The sequence below is a fragment of the Bombina bombina genome, chromosome 7, assembly GCF_027579735.1.
Source record: "Bombina bombina isolate aBomBom1 chromosome 7, aBomBom1.pri, whole genome shotgun sequence".
In the NCBI taxonomy this organism is placed as follows: Eukaryota; Metazoa; Chordata; class Amphibia; order Anura; family Bombinatoridae; genus Bombina; species Bombina bombina.
In genome coordinates this window covers 600,282,999-600,299,156 of record NC_069505.1, presented here as the reverse complement: position 1 = coordinate 600,299,156, position 16,158 = coordinate 600,282,999, and the positions used below count along the sequence as shown (strand labels likewise).

Below are 16,158 nucleotides of genomic sequence, written 5' to 3'. Positions count from 1 at the left end.
CCTAAATGTGGAAAATGTTTTACAGGTACAATAAACCCATTTTTTTTTTTATTATAAGCAACTTTCTGATTTCTTTCATGTAATTGGCAAGAGTCCATGAGCTAGTGACGTATGGGATATACAATCCTACCAGGAGGGGCAAAGTTTCCCAAACCTCCAAAATGCCTATAAATACACCCCTCACCACACCCACAATACAGTTTTTACCAACTTTGCCTCCTATGGAGGTGGTGAAGTAAGTTTGTGCTTGATTTTTATGATTTCTTCTGTGATAAGTGCTTCTAAGCATTCTGAAGCCCAATCCCTCTCAAAGTACAGTGTTTGTCAGAGGGATGTGAAGAGATTATCGCCTTTTTGATTTTTATGGTTTCCCCCGTGGGAAAACTTCTTAAGGGTTCTCTGTTATCGGTCGTAGGGATTCATCTCCTACCTCCCTCTTCAGATCGACGATATACTCTCATATTACATTACCTCTACTGATACTGTTTCAGTACTGGTTTGGCTATCTGCTATATGTGGATGGGTGTCTTTCGGTAAGTATGTTTTCATTATTCAAGACACTCTCCGCTATGGTTTGGCGCTTTATGTATTAATATAAAGTTTTAAATATATGTATTTTACTTATATTTGCTATGAGTCAGTTCTATGTATATTTCCTTTTGCAGACTGTCAGTTTCAGTTTGGGAAGCATGTTTAGGAAGTTATTTGTCTTACCTGGGGTATAGTCCTTTTTTTCAAATTGACTGTTTTCTTTTTATTTTCGCGGGCTAAACTAGGCATGCAAGGTCTCAAAATGCTGTTATTTATTGCGTCATTTTTGGCACAAAGGAACGACATTGGTGAGGCAAGTTCATAATTTCCGGCGTCTTAGTTGACGCCAAGTTTCTTTTCACGTCTGTTATGACGCGAGTTGCGTCATTTCCGGATCTTGTTGGCGCCCAAAAAAATTTATAACTTCATTTCTTTTACAAGATATGACGAGTCCATGGATTTCATCCTTACTTATGGGATATTGCCTCCTGGTTAGCAGGAGGAGGCAAAGAGCACCACAGCAGAGCTGTATATATAGCTCCTCCATTCCCTCCCACCCCAGTCATTCTCTTTTCCTGTGTTAGTGATAGGAAGAGGTAAAGTGAGGTGTTAGCTTAGATTCTTCAATCAAGAGGTTTTTTATTATTAAAATGGTACCAGTGAGTACTATTTTTCTCAGGGAGAACTCATCATTCAATGACTCCCCAAGAGGGTGGAGACATATTATTTTCTGCCCTGATGAACTTAGCAAACATTATCTAAGATCCTGCTTGTTCCCGCAGATCGGTTGAAGGTAGTGAAAAGAACATCTTCATTGTGTGGAACCGTGTCATGCTGCGCTCAGCATTGAGGTATGTTCAGTCATTTGCTTCTGGGGAAACTAGATATATCAGAACAGGCTGACATTTATTCCCTATACAGGGGAGGGGTAATCAGTATGCACAGTGTAAAATGAAATGGTGTGCCTGGAATTCCCCTTTCTTTTTTTGGGTGCTATCAACTGTGTTTTGTGCAGTTAGCTTATACTTCAGTATACTGTGTTGTGGGCTGACGCTGGGAGATGCGGATTGTTCCCCAAGGGCTAAAGTTATCTGTGGTGAAACTTATGACTGGTCAGGGGAGTGTGTGTTTTAAGAGGGGCACATTGGCGGTTCTCTTGATTTGATTTATGGGGTTAAACAGACATTTTTTCTTCCCATGCGGTTTCTCTGCTGGGGACTTGAATTACGCCCACGATGGGCGGGGCCTAGCTTCGCGCATTCAGCCACCCAGTAGTCATCCGGATCCTCGATCGGCAGCAAGTCTCTGGGCTCCGGTGTTGCCTAAGTCAGTTTGTGTATGCAAGTTCACAAATAGACTTGGGAGCGCCGCTCACGGAATATTCAGTGTTTTTCTGGGGGCAGGTAGGCGCCGCAGCAGAGCTGTGGCGGGTTGCAAGTGTCAAAAGTTTTGTTAAAACGTTATGCATAGCTGATCTGGGCAAACGGAGTAATACTTGCTAAGTATTGTATAGTGCTCCCTATTGTTGCAAAAGGTAATTTTTGTGGAGCAGAAAAATTATTGCAGTTTATTTTTTAAAGACACAGTAGGCTTGTTTTATTTCAAAAATTTACCTATAAGTTTTGACTTTCAAAGTTAATTTTAATCAAGTAAAAAACGATCAATATTGCTATTGCTAGTTTGTTTAACATGGCTAAACTTCAGGAAAGTACCTGTTCTATGTGTTTAGATGCCAATGTGGAACCCCCTATTACTTTTTGTCCCTCATGTACTGAAAGAGCTTTACAATGTAAAGAACAAATTTTCTTTAATGCAAGTATGTCTAAGGATGCTTCTCAGACTAAGGAGAATCAGGGTATGCCGCAACTTTCTCCCCAAGTGTCAAAACCTTTAACGCCCACCCAATCGATGCCGTGTTCCTCAACCACGTCCGCTTCATTCACTCTGCAGGATATGGCTGCATTTATGTCATCCACCCTTACAGAAGTTTTATCTAAGTTGCCAGTGTTACAAGGCAAACGTAGCAGGACAGAAGCCCATGTGGTCCCTGTGACTTCTGATACTTTGATGGCTATCTCCGATGTACCCTCCCAGGGCTCTGAATTGGGGGGGTAAGGAGGCCTTGTCTGAGGGGGAACTGTCTGACTCAGGAAGTGCATTGCCCCAGACAGATTCAGACGTCATGTCTTTCAGATTTAAACTTGAACACCTCTGCCTGTTGCTGCTAGAGGTTTTGATGACTCTGGACGACTGTGACTCTATTGTGGTACCTCCAGAGAAATTGTGTAAGATGGACAAATACTTAGAGGTCCCTTCTTATTCCGATGTTTTTCCAGTTCCTAAGAGAATTTCAGAAATTGTTGCAAGGGAATGGGGAAGACCGGGTATCCCGTTCTCTCCTCCCCTATTTTTAAGAAAATGTACCCTATAGCTGACACCGTCCGGGACTCTTGGCAGACGGTCCCTAAGGTGGAGGGAGCTATCTCTACCCTGGCGAATCGTACGACTATTCCTATCGAGGACAGTTGTGCTTTCAAAGACCCCATGGATAAGAAGTTGGAGGGTCTTCTCAATAAACTCTATGTTCATCAAGGGTTTTTATTGCAACCAACAGCCTGCATTGTAACAGTCACGACTGCGGCTGCCTTTTGGTTTGAAGCTCTAGAAGAGTCTCTTAGGACTGAGACTTCCTTGGAGGAAATACAAGATTAAGGCCCTTAAGCTGGCTAATTCTTTTATTACGGATGCTGCCTTTCAGGTCACCAAATGGCGGCTAAGAGTTCGGGATTCTCCATCTTAGCACGGAGAGCCCTATGGTTGAATTCTTGGTCTGCGGATGTGTCCTCTAAATCCAAGCTTTTGGCTATTCCTTTCAAGGGAAAGACCCTATTCGGGCCTGACTTGAAAGAAATCATTTCTGACATTACGGGAGGTAAGGGTCACCTCCTCCCTCAAGATAAGACATCTAAGCAAAGGGGACGACAAAGTAATTTGCGTTCCTTTCGTAATTTCAAAGGAGTCCCCCCTTCCTCCTCCGTTAAACAGGAAGGAAATTATCCTCAAGCCAAGCTCAACTGGAGACCCAACCAGGCTTGGAACAAGGGTAAACAACCAAAGAAGCCCGCTGCTGCTCCCAAGACAGCATGAAGGGGCGGCCCCCGATCCGGGACCGGCTCTAGTAGGGGGCAGACTTTCTCTCTTTTCCAGGCTTGGATAAGAGACTTCAGGATCCCTGGACACTAGAAATCGTGTCTCAAGGGTATCAGTTGGAGTTCAAAAATTCCTTACCAAAGGGAAGGTTTCTTCTTTCACGATTGTCTGTAGACCAGATAAAAGAGAGGCGTTCTTACGTTGTGTAAAAGACCTCTCCACTATGGGAGTTATTTCTCCCGTTCCAAAACAGGGACAGGGGTTTTACTCAAATCTTTTTATGGTTCCCAAAAAAGAGGGAGCGTTCCAACCCATTTTAGATCTCAAGAGTCTAAACAAATTTCTCAGAGTTCCATCCTTCAAGAAGGAGACTATTCGGACAATTCTTCCATTGATCCAGGAGGGTCAATATATGACTACCGTGGACTTAAAGGATGCATATATTCATATTCCTATCCACTGAGATCATCATCAGTTCCTGAGGTTTGCCTTTCTAGACAAACATTTTCAGTTTGTGTCCCTTCCCTTCGGGCTGGCCACGGCACCCAGGATCTTTACGAAGTTTCTAGGGTCTCTGCTGGCGGTTCTCAGGCCGTGGGGCATTGCAGTGGCGCCTTATCTGGACGATATTCTGATCCAGGCGTCGTCTTATAAGCTGACAAAGTCTCATACCGACATGGTTCTATCCTTTCTAAGGACTCATGGGTGGAAGGTGAATCTAGAAAAGAGTTCACTAACTCCACAGACAAGGGTTCCTTTCCTGGGAACTCTAATAGACTCTGAAATATCCATGAAAATCTTCTTGACGGAAGTCAAAAAATGAAAGATTCTGAATACATGCCGATCCCTTCAGTCCAATCCTCGGCCATCAGTGGCTCAGTGCATGGAGGTAATTGGATTGATGGTGGCGGCAATGGACATCATTCCGTTTGCTCGTTTTCATCTCAGACCTCTACAACTGAGCATACTCAGACAGTGGAATGGAGATTATGCAAACTTGTCTCCTCAGATAGATCTGGATCAGGAGATAAGAGACTCTCTTGTTTGGTGGTTGTCGCCGGATCATCTGTCCCAAGGGATGTGCTTCCGCAGACCCCCATGGGTGATAGTAACAACGGACGCCAGTCTACTAGGATGGGGCGCAGTCTGGAATTCCCTGAAGGCTCAGGGTGTGTGGACTCGGTCGGAGTCTCTACTTCCAATAAATATTCTGGAGTTGAGGGCAATATTCAATCCGCTTCACGCTTGGCCTCAGTTGGCTTCGGCAAAATTCATCCGATTTCAGTCAGACAACATCACGACTGTGGCTTATATCAATCATCAGGGAGGAACAAGGAGTTCCTTAGCGATGACAGAAGTATCCAAGATAATTCGGTGGGCGGAGGCTCACTCTTGTTATCTGTCAGCAATCTACATCCCAGGAGTGGACAACTGGGAAGCGGATTTTTTGAGCAGACAGACGTTTCATCCGGGGGAATGGGAACTCCATCCGGAGGTCTTTGCCGCCCTGATTCTCAGATGGGGCAGACCGGAGCTGGATCTTATGGCATCTCGCCAGAATGCCAAGCTCCCGAGATATGGATCCAGGTCCAGGGATCCTCAGGCCGAACTGATAGATGCCTTGGCAGTGCCTTGGTCGTTCAACCTAGCTTATGTGTTTCCACCATTTGCTCTCCTTCCCCGGGTGATTGCTCAAATCAAACAGGAGAGGGCTTCTGTGAACCTTATCGCTCCTGCGTGGCCTCGCAGGACTTGGTATGCCGACCTGGTTGACATGTCCTCTCTGCCACCGTGGAAGCTTCCATTGAGGCAGGACCTTCTCATTCAGGGACCCTTCCATCATCTGAATCTAATTTCTCTGCAGCTGACTGCTTGGAGATTGAACGCTTGATTTTATCTAAGCGAGGGTTCTCTGATTTGGTCATTGATACCTTGATCCAGGCATGTAAGCCTGTTACTAGAAAGATTTACCATAAGATCTGGTGTAAATATCTTTATTGGTGCGAATCCAAGGGCTACTCATGGAGTAAGATTAGGATTCCTAGGATTTTATCTTTTCTCCAAGAAGGATTGGAGAAAGGGTTATCAGCGAGTTCCTTAAAGGGACAGATTTCTGCTTTATCAATTTTGCTACACAAACGTCTGGCAGATGTTCCGGATGTTCAATCCTTTTGTCAGGCTCTGACTAGAATCAGGCCTGTGTTCAGACCAATTGCTCCTCCTTGGAGTTTGAATTTTAGTTCTTAAGGTTCTTCAAGGGGTTCCGTTTGAACCTATGCATTCCATAGATATTAAATTGTTATCTTGGAAAGTTTTATTTTTGGTTGCTATTTCTTCTGCTTGCAGAGTTTCTGAGCTTTCAGCATTACAATTTGATTCTCCTTACCTTATTTTTCATTCTGATAAGGTAGTGTTACGTACCAAACCTGGTTTTCTTCCTAAGGTTGTTTCCAACCAAAATATTAATCAGGAAATGATTGTTCCTTCCTTGTGTCCTAATCCTTCTAAGAAGGAATGTCTGTTACATAACTTGGACGTGGTCCGTGCCTTGAAGTATTACTTGCAGGCGACTAAAGAATTTCGTCGACCATCTTCATTATTTGTTGTTTTTTCTGGAAAATGTAGGGGCCAGAAAGCTACGGCTACCTCTCTTTCCTTTTGGCTGAAGAGTATCATCCGTTTTGCATATGAGACTGCTGGACAGCAGCCTCCTGAAAGAATTACGGCTCATTCCACTAGAGCTGTGGCTTCCTCATGGGCATTCAAAAATGATGCTTCTGTTGAACAGATTTGCAAGGCTGCAACTTGGTCGTCTCTTCACACTTTTTCCAAATTTTACAAATTTGATACTTTTGCCTCGTCCGAGGCTGTTTTTGGGAGAAAGGTTCTTCAAGCAGCGGTGCCTTCCGTTTAGGTTCCTGTCTTGCCCCTCCCTTTCATCCGTGTCCTATAGCTTTGGTATTGTATCCCATAAGTAAGGATGAAATCCGTGGACTCGTCATATCTTGTAAAAGAAAAGGAAATTTATGCTTACCTGATAAATTTTATTTATTTTACGATATGACGAGTCCACGGCCCACCCTGTCATTTTTTAAGACAGGTCTTTATTTTTGTTAAACTTCAGTCACCTCTGCACCTTGGCTTTTCCTTTCTCTTCCTAACTTCAGTCGAATGACTGGAGTGGGAGGGAAGGGAGGAGCTATATATATACAGCTCTGCTGTGGTGCTCTTTGCCTCCTTCTGCTTACCAGGAGGCGATATCCCATAAGTAAGGATGAAATCCGTGGACTCGTCATATCGTAAAATAAATAAATTTATCAGGTAAGCATAAATTTCCTTTTTGTGTTGTGCTTCATAATTGGCGCTAAAAAAATTAAATTTATTTTTTTCACCCCACTTCCTATGTGCCTCTTGCCTTCTATATGCTCAGAGGGCTATGCTGTTTGCATTTTTTCCCATTCCTGAAACTGCCATTTAAGGAAATTATAATTTTGCTTTAATGTTGTTTTTTCTTTTACATTTTGCAAGATGTCTCAATCTGATCCTGTCTCAGAAGCAACTGTTGGAACCCTGCTGCCTGATCACAGTTCTACCAAAGTTAAGTGTATCTGTTGTAAATTAGCGGAGATTATATCTCCAGCTGTAGTATGTAACAGTTGCCATGATAAGCTTTTGCACGCAGAAAATGTTTCCATCAGTACTAGCACAGTTTCTGTTGTTCCTTCAACATCTAATGTACATGATATCCCTGTTGATATGAAGAATTATATTGCTGATGCGATACAGAAGGCTTTGTCTGCTATTCCACCTTCTAATAAACGTAAAAGGTCTTTTAAAACTTCTCATAAAGTTGATGAAATTTCTAATGACCGACAACATACTGAAATATCCTCCTCTAATGAGGATCTCTCTGATTCAGAAGATCCTACCTCAGACATTGACACATACTCGATCTTGAAAAGATAAGCAGATTTGTCAATTTGTTCCTTATTGAAATAAGTGTTGGTTACTTTAGATATTGAGGAGTCTAGTCCTCTTGATATAAAAACTAATAAACGTTTACATTCTGTTTATAAACCTCCTGTGGTTACTCCTGAGCCTTTTCCAGTCCCTGATGCTATTTCTGATATGGTTGCTAAGGAATGGATTAAGCCTGGTACTTCTTTCTTTCCTTCTAGGTTTAAAAGGTTTTACCCTTTGCCAACGGATAGATTAGAGTTTTGGGAAAAAGTTCCCAAAGTTGATGGGGCCATTTCTACTCCTGCCAAATGTACTACTATTCCTATGGACTTCTTTTAAAGCTCCTTTAGATAGGAAAATTGAATCTTATCTAAGGAAAGCATATTTATATTCTGGCTATCTTCTCAGGCCTACCATTTCTATGGCTGATGTTGCGGTTGCATCAACCTTTTGGTTGGATAGCCTAGTGCAACAGGAATCAGATCCTGATTTGTCTAGCATTGTTTGCTTCAACATGCTAATCATTTTATCTGTGATGCCATTTTTGATGTCATCAAAATTGATGTAAAATCTATGTCTTTAGCTATTTTAGCTAAAAGAGCTTTATGGCTCAAATCTTGGAATGGTGACATGGTATCTAAGTCTAGATTACTATCTTTCTTTCCAAGGTAACAATTTATTTTGGATTCGATTATTTCAACTATTACTGGGGGAAGGGAGTTTTTTTGCCTCAGGATAAAAGATCTAAGGGTAAATCTAACGCTTCTAATCATTTTCGTTCTTTTCGACAGAATAAGGAACAGAAAACCAATCCTTCCCCTAAAGACTCTGGTTCCAATTGGCAACCTTCTTCAAGTTGGAATAAATCCAAGCCTTTTAAGAAACCAAAACCAGCCTCCAAGTCTGCATGAAAGTGCGGCCCTCATTCCAGTTCAGCTGGTGGGGGGCAGATTGAAGTTATTCCAAGACATTTGGGCAGACTCTGAGATTCTCTTTTCTAGACAAGCATTACCAATTTGTTGCTTTTCCATTTGGCCTAGCAACAGCTCCAAGAATCTTTTCCAAGGTTCTCTGTGCCTTTTTGTCTGTAATCAGAGAACAGGGTATTAAGGTGTTTCCTTATTTGGACGATATTTTGGTACTAGCTCAGTCTTTACATTTAGCCAAATCTCACATGAATCAACTAGTGTTGTTTCTTCAAAGACATGGTTAGAGGATCAGTTTTCCAAAGAGTTTCTTGATTCCTCAGACAAGGGTCACCTTTTTAGGTTTCCAGATAGATTCAGTGTCCATGACTCTGTCCTTAACAAACAAGAGACAAATGAAATTGGTTTCAGCTTGTCAAAACCTTCAGTCTCTATCATTCCCTTCAGTGGCTATGTGCATGGAAGTTTTAGGTCTCATGACTGCAGCATCGGACGCAATCCCCTTTGCTCGTTTTCATATGAGACCTCTGCAGCTTTGTATGCTGAATCAATGGTGCAGGGATTATACTCGGATATCTCAATTGATATACTTAAATCCCAACATTCGACTCTCTCTGACTTGGTGGTTAGACTATCATTGTTTAATTCAGGGGGCCTCTTTTGTTCGTCCTACCTGGACTGTGATCACAACAGATGCAAGTCTTTCAGGTTGGGGAGCTGTTTGGGGATCTCTGACAGCACAAGTGGTTTGGAAACCTCAAGAGGCGAGGTTACCAATCAATATTTTAGAACTCCGTGCTATTTTCAGGGCTCTTCAGATTTGGCCTCTGCTAAAGAGAGTACCGTTCATTTGTTTTCAGACGGACAATGTCACAACTGTGGCATACGTCAATCATCAGGGTGGGACTCGCAGTCCCCTAGCTATGAAAGAAGTATATTTGATACTTTCTTGGGTGGAATCTTGTCTAATTTCTGCGGTGCATATCCCAGGTGTAGACAATTGGGAAGCGGATTACCTCAGCCGTCAGACTTTACATCCGGGGGAGTGGTCTCTCCATCCAGATGTATTTTGCCAGATTGTACAGATGTGGGGTCTTCCAGAAATAGATCTGATGGCCTCTCATCTAAACAAGAAACTTCCCAGGTACCTATCCAGGGCCAGGGATCCTAATGCGGAGATGGTGAATGCTTTAGCAGTTCCTTGGTGTTGCCAACCTGCTTATATCTTTCCGCCTCTAGTTCTTCTTCCAAGAGTGATCTCCAAGATCATTATGGAACAATTGTATGTGTTTCTGATAGTACCAGCGTGGCCTCACAGGTTTTGGTATGCAGGTCTTGTCTGGATGTCCAGTTGCCAACCTTGGACACTTCCTCTAAGACCAGACCTTCTGTCTCAAGGGCCGTTTTTCCATCAGGATCTAAAATCATTGAATTTGAAGGTATGGAAATTGAACGCTTACTGCTTAGTCATAGAGGTGTCTCTGACTCAGTGATTAACACTATGCTACAGGCTCGTAAGTCTGTTTCAAGGAAGATTTATTATTGGGTTTAGAAGACCTATATTTCATGATGTTCTTCTCATAAATTCTCCTTGCATTCTTTTAGAATTCCTAGAATTTTACAGTTTGTTCAGGATGGTTTGGATAAAGGTTTGTCTGCAAGTACTTTGAAGGGACAAATCTCTGCTCTTTCTGTTTTATTTCATAGAAAGATTGCTAAACTTCCTGATATTCACTGTTTTGTGCAGGTTTTGGTTCGTATCAAGCCTGTTATTAAATCAATTTCTCCTCCTTGAAGTCTTAATTTTGGTTTTGATGGCTTTACATGCTCCTCCATTTGAGCCTATGCATTCTCTGGATATCAAACTACTTTCTTGGAAAGTGTTGTTTCTTTTGGCCATCTCTTCAGCTAGAGGAGTTTCTGAATTGTCTGCTCTCTTTTGTGAGTCTCCTTTTCTGATTTTTCATCAGGATAAGGCTGTTTTGCGGACTTCATTTAAATTTCTTCCTAAGGTTGTGAATTTTAACATTAGTAGGGAAATTGTTGTTCCTTCCTTGTGTCCTAATCCCAAGAATGCTCTTGAAAGATATTTGCATTCTTTGGATGCTGTAAGAGCTTTGAAATATTATGTTGAAGATACTAAGGATTTCAGGAAGACTTGTAGTCTATTTGTTGTCTTCTCTGGTTCTAGGAAAGGTCAGAAAGCTTCTTCCATTTCTTTGGCATCTTGGTTAAAGCTTTTGATTCACAAAGCTTATTTGGAGGTGGGACAGTCTCCACCTCAGAGAATTACAGCTCATTCTACTAGATCAGTCGCCACTTCAGATTTGCAAAGCAGCAACTTGGTCTTCCTTGCATACATTTACTAAATTTTACCGTTTTGATGTATTTGCTTCTTCTGAAGCAGTCTTTGGTAGAAAGGTTCTTCAGGCAGCTGTTTCAGTTTGATTCTTCTGCTTATGTTTTAAGTTTTTTTCTTTAAATTTATGAGAAAAACTTATTTTTTTGTGGATTTTTTTTTTTTTAGCGGAAAATAGCTTTTTTTATTTGTATCCCTCCCTTTCTAGTGACTCTTCTGTGGTCTCCCACATCTTGGGTATTTCTATCCCATACATCACTAGCTCATGGACTCTTGCCAATTACATGAAAGAAAACTTAATTTATTTAAGAACTTACCTGATAAATTAATTTCTTTCATATTGGCAAGAGTCCATGAGGCCCATCCTTTTTGGTGGTTATGATTTTTTTGTATAAAGCACAATTATTTCCAAATTCCTTTGTTGATGCTTTTTACTCCTTTCTTTATCACCTACTTGGCTATTCGTTAAACTGCATTGTGGGTGTGGTGAGGGGTGTATTTATAGGCATTTTGAGGTTTGGGAAACTCTGCCCCTCCTGGTAGGATTGAATATCTCATACGTCACTAGCTCATGGACTCTTGCCAATATGAAAGAAATTAATTTATCAGGTAAGTTCTTACATAAATTATGTTTTTCTCCTATTATCAATTTTTTTTCATTCTTTTGGTATCTTTCTTTTAAAAGCATGAATGTAAGCTTAGGAGCCGGCCCATTTCCGGTTCAGCACCATGGGTAGCGCTTGCTGACTACATTTATCCACCAATCAGCAAGCACTTCCTAGGTGATGAGTCAAAAATGGGCCGGCTTCTAAGCTTAGCTTCCTGCTTTTCAAAAAAGATACCAAGAGAACAAAGAAAAATGATAATGGCAGTAAATTAGAAAGTTGCTTAAAATTGCTGCTCTATCTGAACCATGAAAGAAAAAAAATGGGTTTAGTGTCCCTTTAATCAGAAGTTCTTGGAGGAAATAGTTTCTATTTTACATTAGTGTGTTGTGTGTTTTTTTTTTTTTCATACTAAAAATATCTTAAGATTTTAAAGTTTCTGATGAACTAACTACCAGTCACACCTCTTTGTTCTATGTGGTGAGGTTATGGATCTGTTTCTAGGAAAATCCTGGTAAAAAAGGTTCTGGTGCTGACGCTTCCGTAATAGAAGATGTTAAATTGAATTTAGCTTATTCTAAGATAAGTAATAATACTAGGTTTGTATGAGTTGAGACATCTCTGCTTTGTATGCTCAATCATACATTTTACAGCCGTTATTAATTCTTGTATTGTTGTCTTTATTAAAAAAATAAAAAAATATATATATTTGGCTTAAAGGGATACTAAACCCAACATTTTTCTTTTATGATTCAGATAGAGCAGTGCTTTCCAAGCTGTGTGTCGTGACACATTAGTGTGTCGGCGGCAGTCAGTGTGCAGGTGTGTCCCTGCTTCAGCACAATTTTTTTTAAATTTACTTCTTTTTTTTTTTTGGTTTCCGACTTTCCGCCTGCCTGCTACGCATATCACATGATTGACACATTATTGATACCTAGTGGATCACAGATCGTCTTAACCTATTGGCGCAGCTCAGTGGGAAGTGAAACTATTCCCATTGGCGGCTTTGGCGGGACATTAGCTCCTGGATGCACGTGTAGTCTCCTCAATCGGCTCGTGACTGCATGTGTAGTCAGTGAGTGAGACAGCAGTGTGTTTGCAGTGCGGGCAGTAGTCAGTCGGACTCACAGAGCTCTGAGGGCGGCAGCTTAAACGCTGAGCAGAAGTCAGTGTTTTTGGTTTGGTTTTTGCAGCTAGCTCCCAGTAGTGCATTGCTGCTCTTGATATATGGATAGGAAGTAAAAGCTTAAAAATGTGAGTGTCATTATCTAATATTCCACCAAATATTCAGAAACTGTGTTCATGCCATCAACCTCCTACATCTCATTAAAATAGTAAGTAGCTATTGGTGTTATTAAACTTTTTTTTAATTCTTGCACATACATATGGTTACTTGTAAATATATTTTGTTATTATATAATTTATGTATGTGTCCGTATCTCTTAAAACAAGTTAGTGTAACCAACTGTTTGCCAGTACAACTGAATTACTGTGTCGTGAAATGATGTAGGTCTAAAAAGTGTGTCACCAACATGAAACGTTTGGAAAGCTTTGAGATAGAGCATGCAATTTTAAGCAACTTTCTAATTTACTCCTATTATGAATTTTTCTTAGTTCTCCTTTAAAAAGCAGGAATGTGATGCATAGGAGCCGGCCCATTTTTGGTTGAACCTGGGTTATGCTTGCTTATAGGTGGGTAAATGTAAGCCTCCAATAAGCAAGAGCTATCCATGGTGCTGAACCTAAAATGGTCTAAAATGGTCTAAAATGGTCTGGCTGCTAAGATTTATATTCCTGCTTTTAAAATAAAGATAGCAAGAAAACAAAGAAAAATTGATAATAGGAGTAAATTAGAAAGTTGCTTAAAATTTCATGCTCTATCTGTATCATGAAAGAAAAAATGTGGGTTCAGTGTCCCTTTTAAGAAAGGGAAAAAATGAAGTAGCTTTTTGGGCCATAACTGAACACATGGGCTTGTTTCAAAACCAATGATGTAGTCTTTGCTGCATAAATATTTACGCTGTTTGTTCTTATTTGACCAAAGAAGACGGTCATAATTGCTTAGTTCATATCAAAGCCTTAGTAATCAAGAACAAAATTGCAAAACTATCATTAAAAATGACTATGCAAAACTTAAACAGTTTTTAGAAAACCATGTTACATTTACCTGCAATCAAATATATATATATATATATGTGATTTTCACATCTCTTGCCACTACAAATCAGAATAAAAAACTGAACAAACATTCAGCTATCCAGCACTGAGTGCCAAATAGATCTATCAATTTTCTTCCAGATTTTTTTTTGAATATTGGTGTATAGATCTTTATCTATTATCTATCGTATATATCTAAACACGTGTGTGTGTATGTATATATATATATATATATATATGTGTGTATACACACACAAAATCTAAAAAAATAGATAAATGCCTATACAATAAGTTCCAAACTGGCACAACTTTGATCTATATGCAATATAAATATAACTAAGGGATTTCTACAACCAAATATAGGAACAACGACAGAGCTGATATAACCACACACACACACTCTCTTACACATATATATATATATATATATATATATATACATACATACATACATATACACACACACAACCTCTGCTTTTGCAAAACTCCTATGCTGCTCTTGCCGAACACACTTGTGATGAGGAGATTGCTGTTTCTGAGCCCTCTGAAGCTGTAACAGGTAATTCAAATATATTGGTACCTGATTCTCCAGGTAACATAACACAGGTAAGAACTGCAGATGTCTTTTTGAGGAAAAGACTGTTAGTGGGTAACTCTATTTTGAGGAATGTGTATGCCACGGATACACAAGGGTTAAACCTCTACCCACCTACCCCTCTTGTGTTTCTCCCTGGGATTGTTAACCGGTGGGGAGGGCCAGACATGGGCCAATCGCCGGAGGTGAGCTCCCTGGGGAACCGGGGATTCTGAGCCCTATTTCACCTGAACCCCTTCGGCTGACCGGCCCCCTGGAACTGCCGGTCGGCCACACCAGCTCGGATTCCCAGTGTCCTTTGCCCAGGTCGCTCCAGCTGTACTTTGTCCTAGAGATCCGCTCTTTTGGCAGTTAATACCTCTTGAGGAGAACCAGTGGTGGGGTGATTTCCAGGGGGGGAGCTCAAATGGTAACCGGGGGGTTTTCGGACGTAAGGTTTGAGTAGTGAGATGTGGAAGACTGGGTGTATGCTTAGGGTTTTTGGCAAGGCCACTTTATAGGCAACAGGAGACAGTCTTTTCAGGACCTTGTAAGGGCCGATAAACCGAGACCCAAACACGTTCACATACTGGGATGGCACGTACAGAAGCTCTTTGATGTTCAGCAAACCTTTTATATCTTGAGACAGCTGAACGTAGCTGAGAGCGAATACGTTGCCAATGAGTGGTGAGTCTAGTGATGTGTCGGTTAGCAGCAGGAACCCCAGTGGACTTAGCAGAAAGAGTGAAGACACGAGGTTGATACCCTGCTGCGGCTTGAAATGGAAAACATTTAAGAGAAGAGTGCCAATGAGTGTTTCTTGCCAGCTCAGCTAGGGGTAACAGCTCAGACCAGTTGGTATGGCGAGCATTGACAAAGGCTCTAAGATAGGCTTCAAAATCCTGGTTTACTCTCTGTTAGTCCATTGGTCTGAGGATGGTAGCCAGAAGACAAGGAAACAGTGGTTCCAATCAACTTACAAAAGGCTCTCCAAAAGGTAGAGATTAACTGTGGACCTCTGTCAGAAACGATATTCACAGGAATGCAATGAAGTTGTACCACATGCAAGAGAAAGAGATAATTCTTGGGCAGAAGGCAGTTTGGTTAGGGGTACAAAATAAGCTAGTCTGGAAAAGCAATCCACCACAACCCAGATAACTGTATAGTGGTCAGAAGGAGGAAGGTCCACAATGAAGTCCATTGTTATGTGTGTCCATGGTTGTTTGGGAATGGACAATGGTTGGAGCAAGCCAGGAAGCAAGGATCGGGGAATTTGTTGGCAGCACAAGTAGTGCAGGCTTTCACATAATCCTGAGTGTCAGACTTAATAGTAGGCCACCATACGTGTTGGGAAAGACACTTAAAATTCCTAGTCAAACCAGGATATCCTGAGAGTTTACTATCATTAGCCCAGTATAGCACAGGGGTGCATAGGTTCAGAGGCACAAAGAGGACATCTGATGCCACGGGGGCTCCAGAATGTTTACTAGACTGGGCACGTTGCAATCTTTGCAGAAGGGTGGTGTTTAGTTGTGCAACCACACAGGAGGGAGGTATGATGTGTTCAATAGGAGCTTCAGAGGAGTCACTTGAGTGAGGGAACTGACGGGAAAGGGCATCCGCCTTCTTGTTCTTGGTCCCAGGAATATAAGAGAGAACAAAGTTAAAACGGGAAAAGAACTAGGCCCACCTGGCCTGTCGAGGATTGAGTCGATGAGCAGTCTCTAGGTAAGTCGGATTCTTGTGGTCGGTGAGAATCTGAATGGGATTGGCGGTGCCCTCTAACCAATGATGCCATTCAGTCAAAGCCATCTTAATGGCTAAGAGTTCATGATTACCCGCATCGTAATTCCTCTCAGCAGGAGTAAAACGTTTAGAGAAAAAGGCTACAGGGTG

At 41.4% G+C, this 16,158-nt stretch overlaps 1 protein-coding gene across 1 annotated transcript in view; it reads left to right on the top strand.

Moving 5' to 3' along the window:
- The window catches only part of LOC128667207 (zinc finger protein 517), a 64,491-nt gene that overhangs the window by 35,388 nt on the left and 12,945 nt on the right, over positions 1-16,158 (top strand). The gene's annotated exons all lie outside the window — the stretch shown is intronic.